Source organism: Vulpes vulpes, chromosome 13 (genome assembly GCF_048418805.1).
Source record: "Vulpes vulpes isolate BD-2025 chromosome 13, VulVul3, whole genome shotgun sequence".
Lineage (NCBI taxonomy): Eukaryota > Metazoa > Chordata > Mammalia > Carnivora > Canidae > Vulpes > Vulpes vulpes.
Window position 1 is genome coordinate 18,246,123 of NC_132792.1, and position 22,335 is coordinate 18,268,457.

Consider the following 22,335-nt stretch of genomic DNA (forward strand, 5'->3'; position numbering starts at 1 on the left):
GAGGAATATTCCATTGTATACGTAGACCACAGCTCCTTTATCCATTCCTCGGATGGACACCGAGGCTCCTTCCACAGTTTGGCTATTGTGGACATTGCTGCTATAAACATCGGGGTGCAGGTGTCCCGGCGTTTCACTGTGATGCCATTTTCAAAAAGGTAAGGAGGCTTTTCACTAATGTCATAGGAGTCCCCACCCCACAACTGAGTAACCATCTATTACCATGGAAGTTATCTAAGTCTTTTCACAAAACTATTGATGCTTTCAATTCCAGAGTCATCAATCTCCAAAGTTTTAATCCCTGTTATATGTGTGTGTGTATGGGTGTTTTTTTCAAAAAACATTTCCTTTTACTTGAAGTCAACTTTCCCCTGACAGGTTTTCACAACTTTCAACAGGCTAAGATGCACAGAGATCTCCAAAAAGGGACAAGAGTAAGGAATATTTCAACGCCTTAGTGGAAAATGGAAATGTTGTGTAACTAAGCCTCTCATGGAATAGAAAGACTCTAGAAAATACTGTGCAGGGGACTAAAAGTCACACTTTCAAACATGACAGGTTGCCTGGACACGCCAGTCACATTTTCAGTCATGTCCAACATCCCATTTGATTTAAAACTGCCTTCCACACCTTACCACCTCAGGCAGGGTTCACAACCCTGGGCCTGTTTTCAGAAAGAGCCCTCGACCTGTGGCGGCCCCTGCACATACATGCCCGTGGGCTGTTTATGAGGAGACCAGAGATACAAGATCTTACCCAATTCAAGTGACGTAATCAGTGAAAGCCAAGCAGAATGGCTCCCGCTAAGACATAAATTCTGTTTGTGCCACAGGAACACTTTCTTCAAGTGGAACTCACCCAGATGTCAATGTGTAAAACAGAGCAATGTGGGCTGTTCTACTAAAAGGCTGCCAAGTCCAGAGGATTTCCTGGTTTTTCCCATTTTGTTCTCCCATGTACACCCTCCGCATCCCTGAGGCTATCTCCAAGCAATTCCTAGAGCAAAAGTGAACAAGCTCCATGACCAGAGACTCTGCGGAAACTGGCTGACCAGGAATGAAAGGGGAGTGGGGAGGCCAGCACAGCAAAGCTAAGAGATGAGGAGAAAGTGGTTGCCCATAAGGGACAGCAAGAGAGGCCTGTCTATGGAGAGCCTTGGTGCCTTAGATTTTCAAGTTCTTCTTCCTTGCTATGCCCACCCTAATAACAACCAGAGTAGTCCCAATCCCTTCAGGTGGCTCAGAAGCCTGGATTCTCTGCATCCAAAGAACCACGCCTGCTCACGCTCTAAGGAGGCCTTCCAAACTTCCTCACCCCCTTCTCACCTCCCAACCACAAGCACACCCGCCTTGAGATCTGAACACACTGGACTCTTCCCCAACCCTGTGTATGCCATCACCTTCCATGCCTCTGCTCAAGACAGAGATCCCTCCTTCTGCCTTCGATAATTCAAAAAATTGTATTTGCTCTTCAGCTTAAATGGCACCTCCTCTGTGAACATTCCCCCAGCCTTCGAAAGCCAGAACACCTTCTTTCCTCTTCTCTCCCACACTATTTTAGTGTCACGAGTGAAACATTCATCCCACTATATTACAGCTAGATGAGGAGCAAGAAACCAAGGGAGAGTTGCTTATTTATTTTTGTAATTCTGGTGCCTACTGCATAGTAGGGGATAGATTCTCATTGATGTGAAAAATCAATTAGTTCATACAATGTACTCAGCATTAAGAAGGCACAGGGCAAAACCGTCTTCTGATGAACAGTCCAAATCGATCTACACTGAACCACTGGGGAAAATAACCATGTCTATTTTAACTGTATTTTCAATACCACTGGCTGAGGAATTTAAATACGAAAACCACCTTCCCATCGTTCATCGCAGACAGCTGGTTCACAGGCTTTAGACTCAAGGTGATTTTGTAATATTCTATTCTTGTCCAGCTAAGCAGCTGCTGGGCTTGCATCAGACAATTTCCTCTTCTAGCCCTAGGAGAACAAACACTACTGAGCGCAGGGTGTTAATAATCCCTGCAAAATTACCCTCCATCTGATAAGAAATGCAGAAATTGTTTTTCAAAAAAAAAAAAATAGCTTGCAGAGAACTGCACAGGTTGTGGGGACCAGGGAACAAACAAAGCAGGAACAGAAAGCACATATTCTCATTTAAAAACAGCGTCATAAATCTCAGCCAAAGTAAACAGTTTAATTAAAAAACACAGCAAGCCAAACAGCAGGGCTGACAGCGTGAGCCTTGTGATTTGGGCATATAGTACTGACATAGATGTGTCATCAACCCAAAACTGTTGTCTTTCCCAGATGTTCAGTCAATATCTATCCTCAAGGATCAGAGCACTCTGGAGAGAATCACTCTTGATCACCTACCCCTGCAAGAACCCAAGTCTAAAAGGTTGAAAAAAAAAGACAGGAACTAACGAAATCTAACCTACTGCATTTTCTTTTAATGTTTGAATTGACTTTATAACTGCAATTTCTAATTATCAAAATGACACACACTCATGGTAGATAAAAAGAAACTCAAATATGTATAACACGAAGTGGGGGATTGATCATGAATTGATAATTGTCGAAGCCAGGAGACAGGTGCATGGGGTTCACTACTGTATTTACTTTGGAATGTGTTCAAAGATTTTCTTGACCCCCACTTGTCAAAAGAAGCCAATATTAATAGTGGCTTGTGTATTCCTGCAAAAATCTATGTACATGTGTATACCTATTTTTATGTATTTCTTTATGTGAAATAGGATCATAATACATATTTCACATAGTTTTGCTTCAAGAAGATGCTTGAAATCCCCCAACATGATCAAAACAACAGAACAAATACAGACAGCAATAGAAAGGAAAGAGCATAAAACTGGTTAATGTAAACAGAGCATATGTGACTCTGGAGAGCCAAAAGGAATTGGTCTCAGATCACACACACACACACACACACACACACACACACACACAAACACATGCACACTATGCAGAAAGCTGCGGTGACCACCTTCATTGACAGTAATTTCAAATGTTCCACCAGCAAGACCCCTTTTCAGAAGGTTCATCAGCAATGGCTCTGTGAATCATGAACAAAGGCAGAGCCATAAGTTCTACCCAGAGCCTTTCTAGGCCACAGGCCAGAACAGTGCAAGCACATGTATGCTGTGTGCCTTAACACCACACAAATTGAGATGGTAAACAACCCATAACGGAGGCATGTTTGATTCCAAGTCCTATATATCATGCACTATATTTGAGATCTTGATGAGGGAGCATTAGCAGAAACAATAACAGTTATTTTACATTTGAACAGAGCCATACTCTTATCGGAGCTGGGTCTAATGATATCCCTGTGAACAGGAAGGCACTGTCATATTCATTTGACAGATAAGGTGATGTGCTCAAGTCGTATTTTAATCAGGAGTATCAGGACTTGAACCCAGATCTTCTGATTTCTACATTTAGAAAGTGTGCCATGACATCAGACTTTAAATGGCAGAAACACCAGTCTTCTGCCTATTTTATGCTCATGTAGACCAAGAAAGAGAAAACATCATGCTAAAGTGCCATGGGAATGTGAACATTTATGCAATTTATAGATCATACAGATACTGCTACCAATATAAATACAAATGAGGCTCACAGAAGAGCCCACAAAAGAAGTCATCACACCATCTTCATGTCTGCATTGAGTCAATGTTGTATAATTAAGATGCCACTCCTGGGGGTGGCTTGGGGGTGGGCAGGAAATGGAGCTGTTGAGTTACACCATCCCAGAGTCAGCATCAGTTCATGCTGCACATACACCAAACACTTTTAATGATGTGTGCATAAAAGCTCACAAGGCCCTTTTAAATCTTTTCATCTCATCCAGGAGATAAGAGGTAAATACAGGGTCATGACAGGAAGGTCCCTAAGTCAGCCTTCCTTACCTCATTAGACCTGAGATTTTCACTGAGTCCTTCCTCCTGAGGAGCTTTTCTTCCTGTTCTGAAGGAATGAAGACCAATTGCATCAACATCCCCAGCTCTGATCTCTTTCTCTGATAAGTCAGAAGAACGGTGTTCTGCTTGCAAAGCACCTTTCCAAGAAACCCCAAGATTTTTTCCCCCAAATAGGTCATTATTTGTTTACACCACACCCAGGTGTATCAGGCCTCTAATTGCCATTTTACAGGTGAAAAAACAAGCCCAGAATGGTTCATGGAATTCACTGAGGACACAGTGACTCACAGGACCAATACTGGTTTCTGAGTCAACAGAACAGTTAGCAGCAAGGGCAGGGGTGGGGGATGGTGGGGGGTGGGCAAGAAAGTATAGCTTTCAGGTAGGAATCAGGACTCAGGTGCATTGCTTAGCAAATTAACTTCCTGCTCTCCTCATTCACTAGGTAACCTTCATTCATAGCAAAGCTGTGGAGCCAGACTGGATGGGGTTCAAACTCAAGTTCCATCCATCATTTGCTGTATAACTTTGTTTTTTTTTTAATTTTTATTTATTTATGATAGTCACACAGAGAGAGAGAGGCAGAGACATAGGCAGAGGGAGTAGCAGGCTCCATGCACCGGGAGCCCAACGTGGGATTCGATCCCGGGTCTCCAGGATCGCGCCCTGGGCCAAAGGCAGGAGCTAAACCGCTGCGCCACCCAGGGATCCCTGCTGTATAACTTTGGACAAAACATTCAAACATTCAGCTTCTCAGGACCTTAACTTTCTCATCTATAAAATGGGAATAATAACGTAGGGCTCATATTGTGAGGATAAATGAGAAACTCTATGCAAAGCACTTAGCATATAATACGCTCTCAGTAAATGCCAACCCTTGCTGTTATTATTAATGTATTTCATTGTCAGACTTTGCCAAAAGCACCCTCAAGAAGCCACTAACTATGTATTTTAGTTGCTTTTTTAGAACAAATGCAGTCTTCAAGTTGCTGATCATTGTTTTTCAAGATAGGTGCAGGATTTTGCGTTAAATTTGCTTAATATCTCTGGGCATGAATCAGGGAGCAACTAAAGTAAATGAGCATCCCTGATCTTCCCTCAAGGACGAGAAAGAGCCCCCCAGGTCAGGTGGCAAGTAGAAGTAGAGAAAACGAAAAGTGAGAGAGAGCGCTCAGTCGCTCCCTAAAAACACAGGGAGGCCTTACTTCCTGTGAGGTCCACTAGAACTAATCTCACTCCTTCTATGGCCTCAACCAAACTAATAACTAAAATCACTGACTTGTTTTAACAGGAAACAATCTTCAGGCTATCCAGGCCAAGCCCTCCCTGACATCCCTGTTGGACAGATGGGAAAGCTGACACTTAGTAGTTAGGTGACTTGCCCACGTTCAACCCCCCGGAAACTTCAACTTTGGCCTCCTGACTCTAACCAGACTCTCTGAACTCCACAGTGGGATGGCCTGGAAACACCAACTGATGCCACTCTCGCCCATTACTGAGGAGTGGTCCACCGCTGGGTGAGCTGGCCTAGACTCTGTCGGTGACAGTCTCTCAAGTCACCTGTCGTCACACCCAGCCTGCACCCCCTCTTGAGAAAGACACAGAATTCCAACAGCACATTTGGTGTTGGAAACTGAAAACTTCTCGAGAAGAAACTGTCTCAGGGCCTATTTTAGACAAAGAAAAAAATACACAGAAAGATGAAGTACAAAGATCATGAAATAATAACTAAGTATTGTTCATTGGATCCCCCAGTGGAATCTAAAGACTATCAGCCAGGTGCTATGGGGATGGGGAAGCAGTGATGCTCAAAGAAAGCCTTTACAAGGTCACCAGGAGGGCTTGTTAACCACAGAGGGCTGGGCCCCACCTGCTAAGTTTCTAATTCAGTAGGTCTGGAGTTGGGCCAAGAATCTACATTTCTTTTTTTAAAGGGTTTTTTAAATTTCTTCATTTGAGAGAGAGTGAGCAAGAGCATGAACAGAGAGGAAGGTTGAGGGAGAGGAGAAGCAGGCTCCCTATTGAGCAGGGAGCCCAATGCTAGGCTCCATCCCAGGAGCCCTGGATCATGACCCTAGCGAAAGGCAGACGCTTAATCCACGGAGACACCCAGGTGCCCCAAGAATCTGCATGTCTAACGATGGTCCAGGTGATGCTAATGTGTTCTTCAGGGAGCACACTTTGCAAATCACCTGGGTTGGAGTGCAACAGAACCAACACTGTGTTGTGGAATGGAAAGAAAAGAGTAAGGTGAGGGGGCAGGGGGAGAGGGGCCATGAGGTGAGTGCTGAGCCAGCAGACCTATGAGGAGGGTGTGGTCCAGGTGGGACATACTCTCAGGACATCTGTTTCCAGGCACTGGGGTGCCCTCCCCAGGGAATCAGGAACCTGTGAGTCTACAGCCCACATCTTGACAAAACCATAAAAAGCTGACAAGTGAACTACCTCTGGGGCCTGTGGTGTGATTCTTAGGATCCCTCTTTCCTTTAAATGTATCTCCCCACCTGCTCATTGATGCTCATTCCTCCTTAAGGAGCAACACAGCTGTCCATCCAATAAGAAGGCATAAAAGCCTTTTTTCTTTTTTTAATACTAGTCTTTGGCTGAGGAACAGGTGACGAGCTCACTCGTATTAAATAGAATCAGTTAAGCAGCATATAAATGGTGGCATGGTGTCTCTTCTCATTTTGATTGAGAGGAAGTTTAAAGTAGGAAGTGGGTGACTTTGAAGGGAAAAGAGGAAAAAATTGGTCTGGTAGGTGGGAAGGATGCCCCAAAGCGGAAGCCTGGCTCAGAAAGTGGACCTCCCATTCCTCACAGTCTGGGCAGGGCCACAGACACCAGGTACTGTGCTGTCCCTGGGAGGACTCAGGTCACCTAAGTCCAGTGTGTGCAGGTTCTGTCCAGGTAACGTGGCCTCCTGGGGTGGGGATGGGGGTGGGGAGGGCTCTTACCCAAATTAGGACCTGAGGTTCCTAATCTGGAAAAATGAGCAAACTGACTAGATTCTTTCCAAAAATCTCTTTCGACTCTAACTTCTCTGTTTTTGTTTTTGTTTTTTTTATGGACACCCTGAAGAGCCCCCAGGGTAAATCCTCACTCTGGAGATCAAAATAGAACAGAGCATTTAGGGCACATTTTGTACTAAAAAGAGCTACCGCAAACCACAAGGCCCAGGAGCACAGAACAGCAATTTCATTTCCTCTGGGCTTCCAAACAAGGATGAACGTATCAAAGCGAATCCTGTGCTAAGCGTGCTGTACAAACACTGTCTAGGGTTACAGTCATCTCTAGTCAGCTCACAGGACAGATGCTGGAGCCGCCAGAGCGCCAGGGGCTTTGGGTGTGCAGGTCTATGACACGAGAATAGAAAGTTTCTCTGGGTTTAAAAGTATTTCAAGGGCCCTCAAAAGTGTTATCGGGGGGGGGGGGGGGGGGGGGCGTCTGGGTGGCTGAGTCAGTTCAGTGTCTGATTCTTGGTTTCGGCTCAGGTTATGATCTCAGGGTGGTGAGATCGAGCCCCACGTGGGGCTCCACGCTGAGAGGGGAGTCTGCTTGAGATGCTCACTCGAGTACTCTTTCTCACTCCCTCCCTCCCTCCCACTCCCCCCACTTACATACTTGCTCTCTCTTCTCTCCCTCACAAATGAATACATCAGTCCTTTTTAAAAAGTGTTATCCGGACGTCTGCAGCTATTGCAGAAGCTGCTTTTAGCTAAGGGGCTTCTAAAAGATTTCTCAACCAACATACATTTATTGAGTCCCAACTGTGTACCAGGCATAGCTGGAACAAGTGCTCCTGGTAAACTAGTTTCTGTAGTTCACGGACCATATAATTAAAACCAGTGTTGTCTCTTCAAAATGAAAATGTTATATTCTATGGACATAGGGGCACGTACACACACACACACACACACACACACACACACATACCAAAGTCTTCATATGTTAAAGCTGAATCTACCCAATTATTTTCCTCTTCTTTTATTTCCTGTTTTAACCCAAATGTATCACCTTCATTTCTGCCTGTTACTATATGTATCCTATTCTTTTGGCAGGATATGCTCCTTCTCTTTTCCTATCCATTCAGTAAAGTCTAGCTCAACTTTACCTCCTTCCATGACCTCTTCTCTCATCTAACCAGATATGATCTCGTTTCCCTGACTCCTCTGTGATCTATTTTCTACAATGCTCTTGTTTACCCATATATTGTTTATCACTTCTTTCTTATTTGCACTAATTCTCTTCAACTATGCAACAAATTCTATGCTTGTGGAACTATTTCATTCCTCTTGCATATTTCCCAGAGCATATGGGACAAGGCTATTGATAAATGATATTCAGTATAAGGGTCTGGGTTTCATCTTTGTTTTCAGCTGGACATAAAGAAACATTAGCACAGCACAGAATGTAAAACTTGCATCTTTAGCCTTGGGCCCTTTGGTGGCTGTGTACCCAACCAGGATGCAAATACTTAGCAGCACCTCAAAGCATTTCTGCTATTTTCTTTCTATTAATATGAAGGAATATTTGGACCACATGTGTGCCTTTGACTTTCCCAGATAAATAATGTTAAATGATTCTGCCTTCAGAAAGAACCCAGAGGGGTGCCTGGGTGGCTTAGTCAGTTAAGCATCTACCTTTGGCTCAGGTCATGATCCCAGGGGCCTGGGATTGAGCCCCATATCAGGATCCCTGCTCATTGGGGAGTTGCTTCTCCCTCTGCCTCTCCCCCCCGCCCCGCCCTCAAATAAATAAATAAAATCTTAGGGGAAAAAAGGCAGAGTCCACACCCAGGTGTCTGGGTAGCTCAGTCATTTAAGCATCTGACTCTTGGTCTCAGCTCAGGTCTTAAGTGCAGGGTCGTGAGTGGCTGAATGCTTAGCCTATTGAAAAAAAAAAAAAAAGCAAAAGCCCACACTATTCTTCATGGAATGTGTATACAGCACGTGTCTGAGCATTCGCTCAAGCTCTGTCAGGATCCAAGCAGGTCTGGACAGCTATGGCTCAGGCTGGTGGACAGGGCCCTCCAGGAATCCACCGACAGCTCAGCAAAGGAGCCAGACCACCAGAGAAGAGGGAAGTTGGGAGAAGACTATGGTACCTGGTCAGCCCCAAGGACTCGGAGCCAAATCTGAAGGTGCTGTGGTCACTAAAGTTTTGTGAAGTGACAGGCCAGAGGCAGCCACACCGTGGCAAGAGGGGAACAAGGCATACACAAAAAGAGAATACCGAGAGTCTCAGGTACAGTGAAATACACATGCACACACAAACACTAGGAGACAAGAAAAGTCACAAGTAAGGGCGGTTGAGAAATACCTCAATTACTCCAAAATAAGCACTTTCAGAGGTTAGTAGTCCCTTTAGGTACTTAACACAGTTATATCCAAAAGCTTAGGCTACCTTTCATACCTGGGCGTAGTGTAGACACCAAATCCAGTGGTATTATCATTTTGTTTGTTTGTGACTAACAGAATGCAAGTAAAAGGAAACTGGGAGAATGAATAAGTCATGGGAATAGAAGGCACAGCATAAAGAATGTAGCCAATGATATTCTCAATGTGCTGCATGGTGACAGATGGGAGCCACATGTGCAGTGAGCAAGGGTAATGCGTACACTTGGGGAGTCACTATGTCTTACACCTGAAACTAATGTAACACTGTTGTCTACTATGCTCAAAAAAAAAAAAAAAAGAAAGAAAGAAAGAAAGAAAAAAGAAAAAAAAAGTGAAACCCTGGGAGAAACCCAACTTAAAGATCTACATTTCACTTACAACTATGTATAAAAGCACTTCTCAGGGACACATAATTAAATACTATTTCACGTTATCTAATATCATCCTCCAAAAAAATCTTCGCAAACCTGTCAGAGACCCAGCCAGTGAGAATAAACTACTACCAGTCTAGTTATTGGCTTATTTCAGATTCACATTTTCCCTTTCTCAACATAGTTACTGTGACCCTTGTCAACACACTTCTAGCTAAATTTCCAGACCACCTATGTACCAGTGTAGTCCCTGAATACACTTGGCATCTGCTTATTCCTAGCGATGGAGGCTTTGGTGCATATAACCCCATAGATGTAGACCACACTTGTCTGGATTCCAGGTCACTCAGACTGAGGAGCAGAGAGAAGAGGGACCCAGGTGGAAGCAAAAAGCCACCAGCAACAGCCAAGAAGGAATTACATCGTGTGAAAGAAAAACTCTAGTGGTAAATCTGGAGTGTCCAGTTTTCTATATACCTGAGTCCCACAGAGGCTCTACATAGTAATAATGTCACATTCCATGTGTTTAGCACATTATGGCTTGTAAATCACTTCTATACACTTCATCTCACTTGATTTTTGCAAACAACCATCATCTCTCTCAACTCAGGAGGGAGATGATGAACTCCTGCCTACAGATGACAAGAAGGAGGTTTACTATGGTGACCGGAATTGTCACTAGTAGTTTACAAGTGGCAGAGCCGCACATAGCATCTAGAACTTCAGATGTCTCATTTATCAAGACTCTACATTTGGAAGGGTATGTCCAACCTCATTAACAAGAGTATTTCTCTATGGTTACCTCTGTTGATATCAATGGTTGTATCTGTAGTAGTATTTGCATATTTATATTTTTCATGGGACTTCCATCATTTTGATAAGCACCCCCCAAACCTCGATTTTCTCCATAACTTCCTATTTTGTTATGGAGGATGGGTAGGTATTTAAACCATGCTGATGTTTATATAAGGAATCTGAAAACTTAACCAATCTCTATTTAAAGTCCAAGAAGCTTAGCATGGTTCCAAACACCTGTGGCTGCTTATGAACTATTGCACTCTTTAAACCAAAGGCTGTATTTTCTAAACATAGCTGGATAACTAAAGATCTTCTCAGCTCTTAGGCACGTTCTCCTGACAGCTGTCACTTGGATAGTAGTGGCACTTGGCAATAGCCTTGAAATCACAGTCTCTTAATTAGGCTACCAGAGACAGGGTAGAGAAGGTTGAAAGTGGACTCTTTGGAAATCATTAAGATTCTAGACAACCTTTGAAAGACTTCTCTCAATTTAACGTCACCATGCCTCTGTGCCTATCTTCAATATCTTTCCATCCCAGCACTTGTTTTCTTGTGTGCAAGATGCTAGGAAGCAGAGCAAATGTGACAAACCCTCACTCCAGGCACCAAAAAAGTAAACGATACTGATGTTCTGTGAATTGGTGGGTTGTCTGTCCTGGTTTTTACTTTTCTTTTTTTAAAAATATTTTATTTATTTATTCATGAGAGACACTGAGAGAGAGGCAGAGACACAGGCAGAAGGAGAAGCAGGCTCTCAGCAGGAAACCTGATGTGGGACTCATCCCAGGGCCTGGGGATCACGACTTGAGCCAAAGGCAGACTTAAACCATTAGGCCACCCAGGTGTCCCCATCCTGGGTTTTATTTTATTTTAGTTCTGCCTAATTTAATTATTATATCAGTTAGCTTTTGTTGCATACAAAGCATTGTAAAATAAAGTGGCTTAGTGTAGGGGCACCTGGGTTGCTCAAATGGTTAAGTGTCCGCTTTTGGCTCAGGTCATGGTCTCAGGGTCCTGAGTCCCATATGCGACTCCCTACTCAGCAGGTAGTCTGCTTCTCCCTCTCACTCTCCTCTGTGCTCTCTCACTCTCAAATAAATAGATCATAAAATGTTTTTTTTCAAATGAGTTTATCAAATGTGAAATGTCTTTTTTTAATAAACTTATTTTTTATTGGTGTTCAATTTGCCAACATACAGAATAACACCCAGTGCTCATCCCGTCAAGTGCCCCCCTCAGTGCCCGCCACCCAGTCACCCCCACCCCCCGCCCTCCTCCCCTTCCACCACCCCTAGTTCGTATCCTAGAATTAGGAGTCTTCCATGTTCTGTCTCCCTTTCTGATATTTCCTACCCATTCCATCCTGGGTTTTAAATGAGGCCCTGGCATCTGTTTAAACTTGAGGTCTATTCTGAGGGGACTCTGATTTACACCACAATTAAACCTACCCTGGGGTAGCTGAGAGTTGACTATCTGGTTAATTTCTTGAGAACACTTAAAATGCCCTGCAAATCAGTCTCCATTTATCAGACTTGTCACTTTCCCACTGATTACACAATGAAGGAACAAATATTTGATTTGATTTGATTGCTATTTGCTTCAAGAGCAACTCAAGTTCTCAACTTCTTTGTTTTAAGGGAGGAGTTGCAGACAGAAAGTGGAACCAGCCCAGAACAAGGTGTTCGGATGAAAATAATGATGAAACCTGCATTTTAATAAAGGGACATAAACCAAAGAATAGTGGTTTGTATTAGTTTGATAATAGAAAAACAATGGTTTGAATCAATACGATGAGTGGGTGAACATAAGCTATTAAATAGATAAACAACATGTTTCTGTTCAGTGAATCACTATACAGTTCTTCCTATTTTAGTATGGTTATTTCTAAAACTCTTTTCCATAAAAAAAAGAATAATCTTTCTTCCTCCTGTTCTGTTCTTTTTAAATTTATTTTTAACTCATTTATTTTCATTTGCTATAACAATGTGCTGCAATTAAGTGCAAGTCTTCTCTGAATGTTTCACCTGAAGGATGGTGAAATTCCCACTCAAACCACTCAACCAGTGATTCATATACCAATAGCTAAAGTCTAGGTACCATGTTGAAGGTATAATTAGTTCTATTAAATGCACTTATAGTGTGACTATCATGGCCTGAGAATAAATCCCATTCATTTTTGCAATACATCACTATACTTGAATTCTATATTATAGCAGATCAGTTGAACTTTTCATTAAATGTTTATTCTACATTTCTTGAATATATGAGCTAAACCATTAGAACTAAAAGAAATGTAAAAGTCTTAAATTAGAAATCAGTAATGAAAATTTTTTGTTAGTAATGAAAAATTCAAATCCAGATATTAAAGCATTATTTGCACTTGAGATAACATGTTTTCTTCTTCATATTCTTTAATATTATTTTATACTCTATAGTATAAAACTTATTTTTAGTGTCATATTGTTGATTCCATAGCAAACATCAATGCTTCTGATTTTTCTCTTGATCCAGGAAGCAACATGAAGATGGACATTTCCAATCATAGTATTCATTGCTGTATCGTCAGAATCTAGCACCGCCCCCCCAAACTCAACATACACAAAACACGGCAGACACAAATCCGTCATCCACTCAGTGTGTCCCTCCCTATTCGACCTCCACCCATATACATACACATTCTCTTATCATCATTCCTTAGTAAATTAGTTCTTCCTCCCAAACATCTGATTTCTAGCCACACATCCCTGAATAGTCCAGCCACTCAGGCAATATTCTTAACTACCTTGGACTATGAATTCTTTCAAGGGCAGAAATCAGGATTTAATCCTTTTTTGTATTCCTGGCACTTGGCGTAGTGTTGATAGGAACTCCATAAATGTTTCTTGCACTCAAATTTCTTTCATCCCTTATGTTTGACCTGTCACCATGTTCTATTGTTGACACTCTGGAAATCCCTGGATATCCCTTGATTTGCCTTCAAGCCACAACTACGTTTCTAGTCCAGAATCTCCTTATTTCGAAAGTCTGTGGAACTCCATTCTTCCAGCACATACCTGCTGCCTGACTCACATCTACATAAGGATGTTCAGAGGCTCCCTTTTACTTTTAATATGCCACAGGTCCTGAGTCTTCTGTGTAGCAATAAAAGCTTTCTGTGAGTCTTCCTCACTCTACCTCTCCCCTTTATCAACCACGCTGATCCCTGTTCCCAACCACAGGCTCCTGCCCCAATCAAGCAGGCACATACCCTCTGTCTATCCCATTTATGTGTCTCTGACCATGGCATTCCTATCACTAGGAATTCTGTTCTTCTCTACAATTTTTTTCAAAACTTACTCATCTTTCCTCATGTTCCACCTCACCAGGAAGAGATCTCCTCCTTTTGTGAGTAACAAGGATTTCTCCTTTCTTCTCCAGGTTCTTTGCAATATTTTGTTCAACTGCCCTCCATTTATTCGTGGATTCTTACTGTTTCTGTCTAAAAATGCATCTTCCTGGGGATAATGCTGTTTATTTCTTGATAACTTGTGATACAAACAAAAGCTGGTCCCAGAGGCTCCCAATAAATATTTGTAGGCTGAGTAATTAGAGATAAAATACTGTCAGGAGGCATTCTCAAAAAAAAAAAAAAAAAAAAGATTCTGGGAGGAAGAGATGAAAATGGATATGTACAGGTTTCCCCAAAATTCAGTGAAGAAATTTGTGCTCTATAAACACCTAAAATAATATAATCTTAACCAATCTCTAATAAAATGTTAACTGCACTTAAAAAAAAAAGAGTTCACATACACTGCCTTAAATCTTGTTCAAACCTATATATGAATTACAAGGCTCTGGGATGGACTTTATTTTTTATTTAAATTTAATTAATCACAGACAGACTTTATGTTTTGTTTGTTGCCATGTGGAAAAGACAGTCCTGTTACTACAATGTCATAGACTCCTGGATTCAAAAGTCAAACAGAAAAATATGCTTTTTGATGTTGTTGTCATTAGTAGTAAGAGCAGGAGGAAGAATGGCCCTCATTCTGTCCGCCTGTTTACACGAGTGCCATTTACCACTTTGATAAGCTTTTCATCAGTGCCACATGCTTCACAATACACTTTTATCAGTCATCACAAGTACCATGTAATGTGCAGTAATATTATTGCCCCTGATGAACACTATGAATGCCCTCATAAGAATAGGAAAGTTATGGGAGGCCCTCGCCTGCCCGAAGATAAATAGTGAAAGTCAGAGATTGAACTTAAAGCTCTAGTGTCCTGCTTGGAGCCCTAAGAAAATCTACCAAGATCTTCCTTCAGTAAAACCGAGAAGCATCTGTCACCAGTTCACTACTATATGCTAATTCTGGCAATACTAAAAGTCAACCTAATCCAACAAATATTCATTGGTGCCTAGTGATACAGAAACTGGGCCAGATACAGGGATACAGCAGTGAATCTTAAGTTACCCTTGTAGAGACTAGCTTACAGAGGAGGATAGTCTAGGACTATCCTTCAGGTACAACTAAAAATACATGAGAATGCCTACATTTACTTTATCTCACCTTAAAAAAAATTTCAATTTCTATTTTTGTGTATGCTCATGATACACATAATGTACTGGTGTAGTCCATGTGTGTAGCTGTTAATATGTTCATGGGGGGGGGGTCTATGATCAAAACATTTTTGTTTTGTTTTGAAAGACTTATTTATTTTTTTTTAGAGAGAGAGAGAGAGCATGAGTAGAGGGGGAGGGCTAGAGGAAGAAGGGAGAGAGAGAATCTCAGACTACCTGCTGAGTGCCTAGCTCTGACTTAGGGCTTGAATCCATGACCATGAGATCATAACTTAAGCCAAAATCAAGAGCTTAACCAACTGAACCACCCAGGTGCCCCTATGATCAAAACATTTTTACAAATCAGGATAGACAAGCAGAAACATTTGAAAACCAATGGACTACAGGACTCTTTAGACTTTCCTGAACATGCTATGACATTTCTCATCTTCAAGGCTTTCCACTTCCTATTTTCTCTGCCTCAAATGAACTTCCTCTCCCTCACCGTACCCTAAGCAAACTTCAAAACCCAGGTTAGCTGTTACCTGCTCAAGGAAATCATTATCCCCTTCCACCAGGCAGAGCTGGTCCCTTCCACCTGCTGCTCCCACTGTACCTGTACACCTTTCCATTGTGGACATCAACAAGCTGCAGCAGAATTATCCACATTTTCATGTCTGGCACCACTAACTGGCTAGAGTCGCTGGTTGTGAGCTCCTTGAGGACAGGGTTGGGATGGTTTACCTATTTTCCTTAAGAGCTGGCACAATGCCTGGTATGTAAGAAACACTCACAATTTATGACAAATGTATTCACTTATGTGAAGAATCTCGTCACAACTTTTTCTTCCTAATTGCAATTGACTTGAAGAAGACAGAATTTCACATTGGCAATCAGAGTCCATTGTACTTCCTCCTTTCCCTCCTTGCAGAGAGTCAGAGGAACTTTGAGAGTGGGGAAAGGTGATCATGCTCAAGACATCAGACTACTGCTACTAGAAAATTTAGAGCTGAGATGTGAGAAAGTTATACATTTTAGATTCACCAGTGAGGGCTAGCCAGTTTCAGTCTTGAGTTAAAAATGGACACCAAAGACTTCTAAGTCTGTGTAGAACAAATCAGAAATACAGAGAAATGCTGTGTTCAAGTGGAACAGTCCCAGGAAGACACCTGTGGGACAGAGGAAAGGTGCTTAGGACTGAGTAAGAGCCTTATGTTCTGGGTCAGCTCTACATACACTACCTTGGGGCCTTTGGGTCTCCAGAGAAGGAGATCATCTTGACTCCTCAGGTAGAATTTCCAGGTTGGCATAAGGAAGTTGAGAGTAGGGAGGAATCAAGAATGTCAGTTCCATTCTTGCTCAGGCACAAAGTCAAATGTTTAAGCAACAGTCGTCCACAGGGGCTGGTCAAGATTATCACCAAGGTCCCTCCAGCCTGAGGTTCAACAACTTGATTATGTTGATGTCCTGGAGATGAAGTGTTGACCAACCATGATATAATCAACTTTTTAAGGAAGAACTTCACTAAGGTGCGACACACAGCAACTATTTTGGTTTTCTGGACCTCGCCTGGTCAATAAACACTAATTGAACACCTAGTGTGCATCAGGCACTGTGGCAGCCATTGAGCACATGATAAACAAGCCAACATGGACCCTGCCTCAGGAAGCATGCAGTTCAGTAAACTCCACTTTCCTTGTCTTCAAAATGTAAAGGTTCTTTCATGTCTACAAACCCTGCAATGTGATGATTCAGTGTGAACTCCAAAATGGATGGCCCTGAAGATTTCCTCTGCAATTTCATATTTTTAAAAATCCATTTGAACACAGCAGAAACACAGAATTTTAGCTGTAAAATAATCCCTTATTCAAAACTGTGATCATCAAGACAGCATGGTTCTGGCACAAAAACAGACACATAGATCAATGGAACCAAATACAAAACCCAGAAGTGGGTTTTCTCTATGGTCAACCAATCTTTGACAAAGCAGGAAAAAACAATGGAAAAAAAGAGATGGTCTCTTCAATAGATGGTGCCGGAAAAATTGGACAGCAACATGCAAAAGAATGAAACTGGACCATTCTCTTACACCATACACAAATATAAACTCAAAATGGATGAAAGACCTAAGTGTGAGACAGGAATACATCAAAATTCTAGAGCAAAACACAGGCAGCAACCTTTTTGGTCTCAATCGCAGAAACTTCTTACAAGATACATCTCTTAAAAAAAAAAAAGATACATCTCTAAAGTCAAGGGAAACAAAAGCAAAAATGAACTATTAGGACTTCATCAAGAGAAAAAGCTTCTGCACAGCTAAGGAAACAGTCAACAAAACTAAAAGGCAACCTAAGGAATGGGAGAAGATATTTGCAAATAACAAATAACATATAAGATAAAGGGCTAGTATCCAAAATCTATAAGGAACTTTTCAAACTCAACACCCAAAAAACAAATAATCCAGTCAAGAAATGGGCTGAAGACATGAACAGACATTTCCCCAAAGAAGACATACAAATGGCCAACAAGCACATGAAAAAAATGCTCAACAGCGAATGTCATCAGGGAAATACAAAACAAAACCATAATAAGATACCACTTTACACCAGTTAGAATGGCTAAAGTTAATAAGACAGGAAACAACAAATGTTGGTAAGGATGTGGAGAAAGGGGAACCCTCTTATGCTATTGGTGGGAATGCAAACTGTACAGCCATTCTGGAAAACAGTTTGGAGGTTCCTCAAGAAGTTAAAAATAGCTACTCTACAACCAAGCAATTGCACTACTGGGTATCTACCAAAAAATACAGATGTAGTGAAATGAAGGGGCACCTGCATCCCAATGTTCATAGCAGCAATGTTCACAATAGCCAAACTGTGGAAGGAGCTGAGATATCCTTCAACAGATGAATGGATAGAGAAGATATGGTATATACATATTGTTATATATATATAACAAAATATTATTCAGCCATCAGAAAGAATGAATACCTACCATTTACATTGACATGGATGGAACTAGAGGATATTATGCTAAGTGAAATAGGTCAATCAGAGAAAGACAACCATGAAATATGGTTTCTTTTTTTTTGTTTTGTTTTGTTTTTGTTTTGTTTTTTTTTTTTTTTTTTTGAAATATGGTTTCATGAATATGCAGAATATAAGAAATAGTGCCGAGGGAAGGGAAGGAAAACTGAATGGGAAAAAAATCAGAGAAGGAGACAAACCACGAAAGACTCTTTAACTCTGGGAAACAAACTGAGGGTTGCTGAAGGGGAGGTGGGTGGGTGGATGGGGTAACTGGGTGACAGATGTTAAGGAGGGCACATGACATGGTGAGCACTGGGTATTATATGCAACTGATAAATTACTGAAAACTATATTTGAAACTAATGATGTATTATAGATTGGCTAATTGAATTTAAATTTAAAAAGTAATTTTATGTAAACCTTCTCACCTCTAAATTGGAATCAAAATAATCACTCATGTTCCTCTAAGCTCACAGGCTAAGGATCAATACAATGTGCAGGATTAATAATACTTCTTTCTATAGAAACCCTCATGCATTGTTGGTAGAAATGTAAATTGATAAAGCCACTCTGGAAAACAGTATGGAGGTTCCTCAAAACACTAAAAATAGAAATACTATAAAATCCAGTAGTTCCACTTCTGGGTATTGAAGAAAACAAAAAACACTAATTTGAAAAGATATATGTACCCCTATGTTTATTGCAGTATTATTTACAGTAGCAAAGATATGGGAGCAACCCAAGTGTCTATCAATAGATGAGTGGTGAAGAAGATGTAGTGTATATGCAATATTACTCAGCAGTAAAGAAAAATGACACCTTGATGTTAGCAACATCATGATGGACCTAGAGAATATTATACTATGTGAAATAAGTCAGACAGAAAAAGACAAATACCATACTATTTCACTTACATGCAGAATCTAAAACACAAATCAAAGGAACAAACAATACCAAAAAAGACTCATAAATTTAGAGAACTAGTGGTTTCCAGAGGAGACAGGAATGGGTGATAGACAAAACAGATGAAGGGAATCAAGAGGTACAAAGTTCCAATTATAAAATGAATAAGTTACGAGGATGAAAAGTACAGCATAGGGAATATAGTCAATACTACTGTAATAACTTGGTATTACAACAGATGGTACCTATACTTATGGTGAGCATTTCATAATATTATAATTGTTGGATCACTGTGTTCTATACCTGAAACTAATATATTTCAACTACACTTTAATTAAAAATGTTAGGGGTGCCTGGGTGGCTCAGTTGGTTGAGCATCTGACTCTTGATTTTGGCTCAAGTTGGGATTTCAGAGTCATGAGATAGAGCCCCGTGTTGGGCTCCATTCTCAGCTCGAAGTCTGCTTGAGATTCTCTCCCTCTCCCTCCTCACTCACACTCTAAATAAATAAAATCTTTAAAAAATTAGCTAAAAAAATAACTCTCTCTAAAGATGAGATTTAATTATACCTGTTTAAATGTTAGCTGGTGTTCATAATGTGTATCACAAAAATTTATTACAAAAAATTAAGGAAAGAAAAATTATTATAGAAATAATAGAATTTCTTTTAGGTTTTACTTTTACTCCAGTTATCATACAACGTAATATTAGTTTCATTTCTACAATATAGTGATTCAACACTTCCATATAACACCCAGTGCTCATCACAGCAAGTGCACTCCTTAATCCCCATCACCAACTCCCCTCTTGCAACCATCTGTTTGTTCTCTATATTTAAGGGTCAGTTTTATTGTTTGCCCCCCCTTCTCGCTCTTTTGCTTTCAAGTTTTTATTTTTATTTTTAATTTTTAAAAAATATTTTACTTATTTATTTGAGAGAGAAAGAGTGAGCGAGAGAAAGTGAGAGCAAGAGCAGAGGGAGAAAGAGAAGCAGACTCCCTGCTGAGCAGGGAACATGATACAGGGCTCCTAGCACCCAGGATCATGATTGAGCTGAAGGGAGAAACTTAAGCGACTGAGTCACCCGGGCACCCCTCAAGTTTTTATTTAAATTCTAGTTAGTTAATACATAGTGTAATATTAGTTCCAGGAGTAGAAATTAGTGATTCATCACTTATGTAGAAATCCCAGTGCCAATCACAAGTGCCCTCCTTAATACCCATCACCCATTTAGCCCACCCCCTACACACCTCCCTCCATCAGCCCTCAGTTTGTTCTCTACTTAAGATCTTGTCTTTTATGGTTTGCCTCCCTCTTTCTTTCTTCCCCTCTTCCATATGTTCTGTTTCTTAAATTCCTCATATGAGTGAAATCATGATATTTGTCTTTCTCTGACTTCTTTCACTTAGCATAATACACTCTAGTTCCATCTAATTCATATCATTGCAAATGATTAGATTTCATTCTTTTTGATGGCCAGGTAATATTCCATCATATATATATATATATATATATATATATATGATATATAATATTCCATCATATATATATGCATGCCCCACTGCTTCTTTGTTCCATTCATCAGTGGATGGATATTTAGACTCTCTTCATAATTTGGCTATTGTTGATAAAGTTGCTATAAATATTGGGGTGCATGTGCCCCTTCAAATCAGTATTTTGTATCATTTGGTAGTACAAATTGCTACAAATACAATTGTAGTAGTACAATTGCTAAATCACAGAATAGCTCTATTTTTAACTTTTTGAGGCACCTCTATACTGTTTTTCAGAGTGGCTTGCACCAGTTTGTATTCCCACCAACAGTGTAAGAGGGTTCCCCTTTCTTCACGTCCCTGCCAACATCTGTTATTTCCTATATTGTTAATTTTAGGCATCTGACAGGTGTGAGGTGGTGGTATCTCATCATGGTTTTGAGTTGTATTTCCCTGGTGATGAGTGATGTTGAGCATCCTTTCATGAGTCTGTCAGCCATCTGAATGTCTTCTTTGGAAAAATGTCTATTCATGTCTTCTGAACATTTCTTAAATGGATTATTTGATTTTTTGGGGTGTTGAGTTTGATACATTCTTCATAGATTCTGGATATTAACCATTTATCAGATATGTTATTTGCAAATACCTTCTCCCATTCCTTAGGTTGCCTTTTAGTTCTGTTGATTCTTTCCTTTGCTGTGCAGCAGTTTTTTATCTTGATGAAATCCCAATAGTCCATTTTTATTTTTTGTTTCTTTGCCTCCAGAGATGTGTATAATAAGTTGCTATGTCCAATGTCAAAGAGGTTCCTGCCTGTGTTCTGCTCTAGGATTTTGATGGATTCCTGTCTCACATTTCGGTCTTTCATCCATTTCTCTATATATTTATCTCACCCAGCAAGTGTTCTATGTGATTCTACAGACTAAAGGCTCACAGCATGACCTACTCCCATTTTTTCTGAAGGCATGTGACTACCAAATAATAACTGCTATAAATTCATGAGACTGAGATGATCATATCTTTCTAACAGCATCTGTGAAAGCTAAAAATATTAATGTTTGTGTGTCATTTACCTGCAATTGCATAATCAGCTGACTCTAAAGTGGAATTTTATGGTTGTAACTAAATATTTAGCAATTTTAGCAGCATAATGAAGTGACAGACTAAATATAAAAAGACCAAAAAAATGTTAACTGGCTCACTAATAGAATTGCGTAAGTGTCCTTGTCTGTGAAAACATCTAAAATTGAAAACAACCAAATGAAATCAATTAAATAAAACACTCTCTGCTTTTTACTCCCAATGTAAACTCCAGAGCATAGAGAAGTCCAATACCTAAAACCTTGGAGTTTTCTGGGGCACCTGTGTGGCTCAAATGGTTAAGTATCTGATTTTGGCTCAGGTCATGATCTCAGGGTCTCGAGATCAAACCCCACACTGGGCTCCATGCTGAGTGCAGAGCCTGCTTAAGATTCTCTCTCTCCCTCTGCCCCGTTCCCAGGTTGTGCTCTCTCTCTCTCTCTCTCTCTCTCTAAATAAATACACCCCTCAGATTTTTCCTCTTTTTAAAGTAAATATGAGGAGAATGAAATTTCATTACTTGGAAACTAAAAGCATTTTCACTTTCTAGAGGGGATCAATCAATAAGCCTTTATTTCTTCTCTACTGTATTCCTAGAACAGTGGAGCTACCATGAGCACTATCAAAACAGAATAACAAACAGCCATCTATGTAACAAATGTCATTAGAAATCCAACACACTTTTAGATACTCAAGTTCACATCCATGTAAGCCAATCATACGGTGATTGCTTTGATCATAAGAGGATTTTCTATACCAAGCAGTATAAGCCTCGGTT

The 22,335-nt window shown here is 40.7% G+C and overlaps 1 protein-coding gene across 1 annotated transcript in view; it reads right to left on the reverse strand.

Moving 5' to 3' along the window:
- DEPTOR (DEP domain containing MTOR interacting protein) overlaps positions 1-22,335 on the reverse strand; it is a 132,179-nt gene that overhangs the window by 93,100 nt on the left and 16,744 nt on the right. The window lies entirely within an intron of this gene.